The sequence below is a fragment of the Crocodylus porosus genome, unplaced genomic scaffold (assembly GCF_001723895.1).
Source record: "Crocodylus porosus isolate Cpor-Errol unplaced genomic scaffold, CroPor_comp1, whole genome shotgun sequence".
Lineage (NCBI taxonomy): Eukaryota > Metazoa > Chordata > Crocodylia > Crocodylidae > Crocodylus > Crocodylus porosus.
In genome coordinates, this window is record NW_017728949.1 from 55,965,383 (window position 1) to 55,973,746 (window position 8,364).

The window sequence follows — 8,364 nt, forward strand, 5'->3', positions numbered from 1 at the left end:
GGGAGACGGTGTCAAAGGCCTTGCTGAAGTCCAGAAAGACTACGTCCGTGGCGACACCTGCATCCAAGGCTTTTGTGACCTGATCATAAAAGGCAATCAGGTTGGTCTGACATGACCTGCCCCTAATGAAACCGTGCTGGTTGCCCTTGAACATATGGGAGATCTCACTTTAGTTGCGGTCTGTTCTCTGTGTTGGGAGCTTCTTCTTCTTCATTATGTCTCCAGTTCAACTTTTCTATATGGCTTATTCCCAATATGCTGCCCAGGCCACTGCTTCCAGTGCTGGTGTTGCCAGATCTTCTGGTATGTATTACAGTGCTACATAGCATCTCAGGAGATGATCCATCATTTACCTAACTAACCAATATGTTTGTCAGGAGAAGCAGAGGCCCTATGATTTTATGAGAAAGTTGTGTTGGGAGCGTCATATCAGGAAACAGATTGCTGAGTTATTATGAAAAAGAAATAATGCTCGTCCATTGAAACCTTTTTGCTCTCTTTTGCGTATATTGGGCTCCCCGTTACGTGAGTGAGGGGCAAGGTCAAGCATACATACAGTTGTGAGCAGTGCATGTGTATATTTTACTGCCATGTACATGTAGATCTATTGTGGTTGGTTTTTGTTTAAATATAGTGTATACATTTATGTACAGATAGGTTTACAAATGTATATGAATGGTAGTTATAGAGAGGATGGAGGTGGGCTTTTGCCTCTGGCCATAGGGGACAGGACTAGGACCAATAGCTTCAAGCTTCACATTTAGGTTGGAAATTAAGAGGAAGTTTCTGACTAGGAGGATGGTCAAGTATTGGTACAGGCTACCTAGAGAAATTATAGAATCAACATCTTGGGAAGTTTTCAGGAGCAGGATAGACAGACACTTGTCTGGGATGGTTTAGTCACGGAGGATCCTGCCTTGAGCATGGGACTGGACTAGATGTCCATGTCAAGTCCCTTCCAGCCCCACTTATGCTCAGAGGCTGTATGATTGAGGGTTTTTTATGCATGCTTAACCTTTCCACCTTCATTTTCTCCATTAACCCATGGACTATCTCTAACTTCCCAATTTTCTCAGCATTTTGAAAGAACTTTTATGAAAAAAAATCAGATTATTTTCATCATGATTATGCAAACCACATAACTCTCAGTTAAACGCAAGCAATCTCATATTTTTCTCATGAGCAGTAAAGAGGTTTCAGGGCAGAACTAAGGATTTTTTTTTCTTTTTCGTTTTCTTTTTTTTGGGTAAAAAAAGTCCATCTTCATTTCTGCAGGACACAACTCAATGTGCTCCTTTAATCCTTTAAAGCAACTAGTTCAACTAGGTAGCTTTAGCAAATCATCTGTAATCAGGATGCATTTTATTAGGGTTCACATAAGCAATGTAAATGTAAATATGGGTCTTTAAGGGCATCTTGACACTCTCCGGGATAAGCCCCGGGCAGCGCAGAAAGGCATGCTTCGCCTGTTCTTCTCATGTCTCAGGAATTAGTGCAGCCAGTTTAGTACCACCCTGCATCAGTGCAAGGAAGCATGCCTGAGACCCAGAGCCTGAGTGGCTAAATGAGCTACTCTGCCTAATTTCCAGTTTCTAGCCTTCAGTGAGCAGGAGCAAATAGGTGAAGCATGCCTCTCTGCAGCATTCCCAGGCCTGCTACGGAACCGGTATAGACACGCTATCCGGAGTCACTGGGAATCGTTGCATCATTACTTTGCATCTGGTCCAAAGTGATGCATTTGGCAATGAAAGCATAACAGGCTTAATTTTTCCTCAGTGGCGTTAAGCTGCGTTACGGTATGTTCAGCACTTCCCAATGAAAGAGAGAAGCATCAGGTCCCGTCGTTATAATGTGGACTTTTTGTCTCTGGAATTACTAAATGACATGCTTCCCTCCCCTGCGCTATACTTTTCTGCAGATAAACTGTTATTTATGTGGAACAGCAGATTGCATAATCCCTGGAGCCCTTGAGCTTTCTGATGGCGGTAGATTTCCACGTACGAGTCCAGATGAGAGGGAAAAATGGAAAAATATATACAGCCAGGCTTTTTTATTGATATTTCTAGTAAAATGGAATGACTTGGTCTGATGTCAGCAGGGGGTGCTTTCAGGAGGGGGGAAAAAGTTATGTCTAAACAGCCATTCAGGAAAAAAATAATCTGCTGTTGAGTTATTACAAATCCTAAAGAAAGAATAGACCTGAAAAGACCTAGAGGCACCTTTATATTTTTCTTTTGATACCTTCAATTTCTCGGGTGTGGGGTTTTTTTGCTGTTCATTTGTTCCTGCACCGTTGCATGCTGGGGTTTTTTTGGGGCCCTGGAAGCCCCACCGTGCAAATATTTAAAATAAACAAAAGTCTTTGTTGATAGTAAAAAGACCCTTTTAATCAGCAAACAGATATAGTCTTTGTCTGTTTGAAGAGGAGCTGCAATTACCAGGGTGAATTTCATTTGGAGTGGCACGTATGCTCTTCGTGTGGGTGGTGCCGTAGGCAGACATCTCAGTGGTAGGTTATAATTTTGTTTATTATAGACTTTGAATTTTTACTTTGCTGAAGTCAGCGTGCAGCTTTTGCCAAGGTGCACAGGAAGCCTGGAGTGGCAAAGAGCGTCACTTCTAGGCTATTTCCCCCCCTCTTCTAACGGGAGCACAACTGCGACTATAATTGTAAAGATATGTGGCCACAAAACTCGCATCCCAGGAAGGCGGTGTGTCATGCAGGTGACGACTTTGGTCCCTTTATCTCTGCAGGAGCAAGGTACAATACAGTACTCTCTGTGATTCACCTCACTTTCCCTCACTTCTTTCCCCTTTTGCCTTCTTATCTTTCCTTTCCCCAATCTGTCCTTTCTCTGTCAACCCCACTGCTACCACCCCTTTTGCTCCTGGACAATTTGACCAGCCAGTCTGTTCACACTCCCTTCAAATGCCATGCCCGTGTAACTTATTCAAGGCACCTTTGCAGTCTGCATTTGTCCCTTAGCATTAGAAGTTATCGGTATTGCAGATAACTCCATCCTCGCCACACCTAATACTTAACTGAATCCCCATAACCTACTTTGGACACAACGCATCACTGCATCGTCCTTCCCTGGGGGTCTGCAACATGGACCTCATTTAGTCATCTCTCCGCTTTCCTGATTGCTCTGTTTCAACATTGTCCAGAGAGGTTCAACAAGAGGTATCTTTATTTTTCTATCTTAATTTTCGTCCAAGTTTGGGAGAGAACATGCAGAATTCACATTGCACCCCGGCCATGACATCTCTGTCTCCCCCTCCCTTTTATTTCCTTAGGTTTTTCATCGTTATTCTTATTAAAAACGTATTGTCACCGGCCACTTTCTGCCCCTAAATTAAAAAAAAAAAAAAAGGACAAACTATTTATTGAAATAGGATTTTATCAAACAATTTATTGACATTTCTGGGTGAAAAAGGGCAGAGCTAAAATTAACCGCTTAAATTGTCCAGTGGCTATTTTGGGAGACTTTTGGATCTTCTTGGTCTTTGGTTGTGTTGGGCACAGAAAGCAGCCAGGTCCTGGATATTCACCTTGTCTGCATTCAGATTTGATTAGTTTAATATTCTTTTATCCTGCAAGGCCTCTCTTGTTTTATTTGGGGGGAGAGGGGTGTTTTTTTGAGGGGGGTTGTTTTGGGTTTTTTGAGGGAGGTTATTTTGTAGTCTCTGAAGCTTCCAGCAGTGCCCCCCCCCCCGCCCCCCAGAGATGACCACTGATCAATAATTTTATTTTATTTTATCATTATTTTTCCAGCCATACTTCAATACCTGGTGCACATGCCTGGAAACAGCTCATACTCCAGGTATAAAGCAAGAAAGGACAGAGTTTCAGAGAGACAGATGGGCACTACAAGAAATCAATGAGATAGTATGAGCATGGCAAGTAGTAGTCCTAGCACACCTTATTATGGATTTTATTTATTTTTTTGGCAGACAGCATAGCCAAGGAATATTCCAGTGACGGATTTGAAGGTTTTCTTGTGGAAAGCGGGAGCAAGGGGAGCGGCACAGGAGAATACACGACTTGGGAGAAGGAAGCGGGAGTGATAAAGCAAATGCAGACAGGAGTCCTCTTGTAGACCGCGAATGAGAAACGAACCCCAGCTTCAAGGGAACGCATACAGGCCAATACATGAAAACAGTAAAGCAAAAGTAGCGTGTTCCCAAATAAAAGTGCAGTAAGCAAGTGCGAAACACTACTGTGTTGTGCCTCTGGGAAATTCTTGACGGTTCCTTTGATCATATGCTAGAGACACCCCCTCCACCTCTACATGCCTTCTTTAGGAGACTTTGCAGAGAATAGGTTTTCAAGCAAGAATCTTCTTTATGGTCCTTTGTAGCTCCAGTGACCACAGTGTAAATCCCACTCTTGAAAGTACTTTCTGCAGTTCAACATGTGAATAGTAATGTATATGAATGGTAGTTATAGAGAGGATGGAGATGGGCTTTTGCCTCTGGCCATAGCGGACAGGACTAGGACCAATAGCTTCAATCAGTCGACGCTTGATTGTTTCCATAAAAAAGCTGGCACTATGATGACTTTATTTTTGGAATGCCTTGACATGTGGAGCCAGATCCTCGAATAGTATCAATCAGTGAAGTTAATAAGAGGCGCACTGATTTACATGAGTGATGGGGATGGTGTTCTGAATCACCATTCTAGTAATATGATCAATAGGATCAGCGCCTACCCATGGTTTCCAGGGTTCAGTGCGTGGCTTTTCCAGGTTGTTCTCCAATGCACACTTCTGTGTGCATGGTCATACCTGTTTACTGATTAAAACAGAAGAAAGCCAAAGGGCTGAAAATAAAACAGTGGTATCTTATCAGAAGTTTAACTTCTATCCTCGGGCTCCCTCACTCCCGTCTTTCTCCCCGCCATTTCACCAGTTTTACTTTTCAAGGATAAGTTGGCCTAACACTATCCTAAGAGCTGTTCATGTACAGCAACTGGCATTTTCATCTGACATGCAGTAGCAGTCATTAATGCTCATCAGTATGCAACTTGTATGCCTAAATGCCCTGCCCTTGATGGGCTATGTTTTCATTCTGCCTTGCCTCCCAAAAGGATGGCTGCACTGGGCACATACACACCCATTTCACCCAGCTAAGCTGTTCCAGGTATTAGATGGCCCAGCTTGGGGTATCAAAGCTTATATGGAATATTTTACACTGTCACCCATTTGCTTGTGAAGAGTCAGTCCTTGTTTTATTTTTTACTGAATCATCTTATTAATAATGTTAACCCAGGGACATCACTGCTAAGTCTTACCAGACTTTGACCACATTCTTTTTCCTCCTCCTTCTTTCTAGTTGCCCCTTTCTTTCTGGGTTTCATACATTTCGCCCAAAAGACAAGCCAGAATTTCCCCAAAAAACTTTGCAACCACCCCTCCCCATAGTTAGAGAAACTTAGGCAACATCACCCATTAAAGACTTTATTTAAACACTGGCAGGCTTCTAGTTTTTCATGGGGATGTCTGAGTGATTTAGTTTGGGAGTGCTAATAATATCTTTCAAGTGCTAAGTGGCACTTCGCCATTCCTGGTAAAAATGATGATTTTAATAATGCTTGAAATTGCAGGCATGATATGAGGGATGATAGTCTACAGAACAAACCATACATGCAAAACCAATGATACCAAATTATCTGAAGTTAAAACAAGTAGCTAAGTCGAGATCCTCCATGGAATTATTAGCAATTATAACAACATGAAGTTAGCCACTGGAAATCAAGTTAACAGGACTTTTTCTTTCACCTAAGATTTGCAAGAAAAAATACTTTCATTATAAAAGGAAAAAAAAAAAAGATTTTCCCTCTCGATTGGAGTAGTCTTGTTTCAGTTCCTTCACTAAATTATTTTTAAGTGCTTTATTTTTTAATCCCTCACTTTTCAGAGGGTGACACATTCGTTCCCCTTCTGTTTTTTATTTTTTAAGGTTGCAGCATGAATCAGAAGAGATATTAATAATCTCGACACACATAGGTGTGGACTAGCCATTTCAGGCTCACAGTTGGGAGTGGAATTTTAATTGTCCTTATATTTAAAAACCAATACCGATCAGGTAGAAAATGAGCCAAGTCATGAAAGGCAACATGGTATAGCGAGCAGGGATCCCAGACTGTTGCAAGAAGGCCCATGGCGTTTTCATAGCACTTTTGCTAAGTGGCTACATGTCTCATGCCATGACCTCACATGTCTCTGTACTCTCCCATTCATCTTTTCTGCTTAGATTTAAGCTTCTGGGGGGAGACAGGCGCTGTTCGATCATGTGCCTTGGGCATAGCACAATGGGCCCCTGATCTTGGCTGGAGCTTTTTGGCGCAGCTGCATTACAAATGATACAGTCACAATAATAAAGGCTTCACCTAGGCAGATCAATAGGTACAAGGCATTACTTCTTTAAATCCTCCTCTCCTTTATGAGCAGGAGTAATTCATATACAATCTATCTTCCTCATGAGAGCTTTGTGAGAATTAATTATATAATGCTCGTGTCGTTCTTTGAAGATATAAGGCTGGATCCCCAGCTGGGCTAGTGTAGTTCAGAAAGCACAAGGCAACACTAATGCCAGTTAAAAGGGGATTTTTTTTCCTGTTCGGATAGCACAGAGCAACACTAGAGGCTCTTACGATGCCTCAAACTGACTTTCAGGGCACAGATGCTCTTGGAAGAGCCAAAGGACCTGGGATGAAGTTGGAGGGAGCACAGCTGACAGACGCCCTAACCTTTGTGCAAAATCTGAGCCGGGCGTGGAGAGCTAAGGACGTATTAAACATTACGGTTGGAAAATGTTTGAAACGGCTGCACAGAGAAGACATTTTCCAGATCAGTCATAAAGATCTGGCTGCATTTTTACACAGTATTAGTTCATATTTGCCCCGTGTTTGACACCAGAGCTGATGAATAGGTTTCAAACGTCATGACCTGACTTTTAGGCTTTTTTTCTCCCCCCCCATTCTCCAGAAACGAGCACTTGGTTCAGTTTAGGTCTGTGAATTGCTAGTATGCCATCTGAAATGTATGGCCTTGGATGGGGATTCAATTAGCAGGAAGAGAGTGATGGGATTAACAGTGTGTGTACCAATCTTCATCTCAATCAGGCCTTTCATATGAGGGACTTTAATTATTTTAGTTCTCCAACTTCCTATCATGCTGTTAGTTGTCACACTATTACAAATCAATAAATAAGGCAGATCCAGAACAAAGAATTATAGTAGGATTTGGTATGGCGATAACATCTCTTAATAATGTATTCTTATCAAATAAGAAAATTAAAAGCTGAAGAATCTTTGATTTAGCTTTTAAAAAAAGCATTTCCAGTTCAAATCATTTTGGAATTTTTGATCAGTCTGCATATGTATTGAGATCCAAATAATTTAACATAAACGGACCAATTCCTGTCCTACTTACGCACCCTGAAATGCCAGTGAAGTTAATAGGGCTAGAAGAGAATTTGATGTTTTATTTATATTTTTTATATGACTTGTTTTCCTTCTTTCTGCCCATGCTTAATTTCATAGGCTGTGAGTGGCCCCACTGACTTCAAGGAGACTGAGTAAAATTAGACCTATGTGCAAGGCTTTGGAAATCGGGGCCTCAGTGTGTGTGACACTAGGCTGCTGATTTCTGTGCACAGTTATTTGCGTATTCTTGGTTTCAGAGACATAGGGGTGTATGTGTGTGTGTGTGTGTATGTATATATATGCGTGTGTATATGTATGTGTGTATACATATATGTCATATATATATATATATATATATATATGACAAAAGGATTTAGACTCTTTAGAAGGGTCTCTCCTTTTGCACCAATGTAAGAGTTACTTTTCTTAAATTAATGGCCTGGATTCTGAAGTCTGCTCCTGTTAGGGCAACAGGAATGGATAGTGGTTATGTCTCCCATCCTGGGGTTTGCTTCCACCAAGTTGGTGTAGAGCCAACATAGCTCCTATTCCTACAATGCTGCCTCCAGCATTGCAAAGGAAAGGGTGCAGTCAGGATTTACTGGATAATAGATAATAGAAAGCCCCTTGGAAGCTATTACCGACAGCAGGGTTTAGAGCCGAGCAAAGGCTGTGCTAGGGCTACAGCTGGATCCAAACTAGCCTGTCAATCAGAGAGATTCAAAGTATTAAGGATGACCTAGTCACAGATGCATAGGCCAAGGATTCGGATGGCATTTGGGCAACCAAGATGGATTCATACCCCAAATCTGTCCTCATAATTTCATCCCTCCAGCTCCCAGATGATTTCTGGTGTTCTCTCAGGATGAAAATGCTAAATAATATCTCCCTCCACACTTCATACAACACTTCTGATGATTATCTATTATTTACAG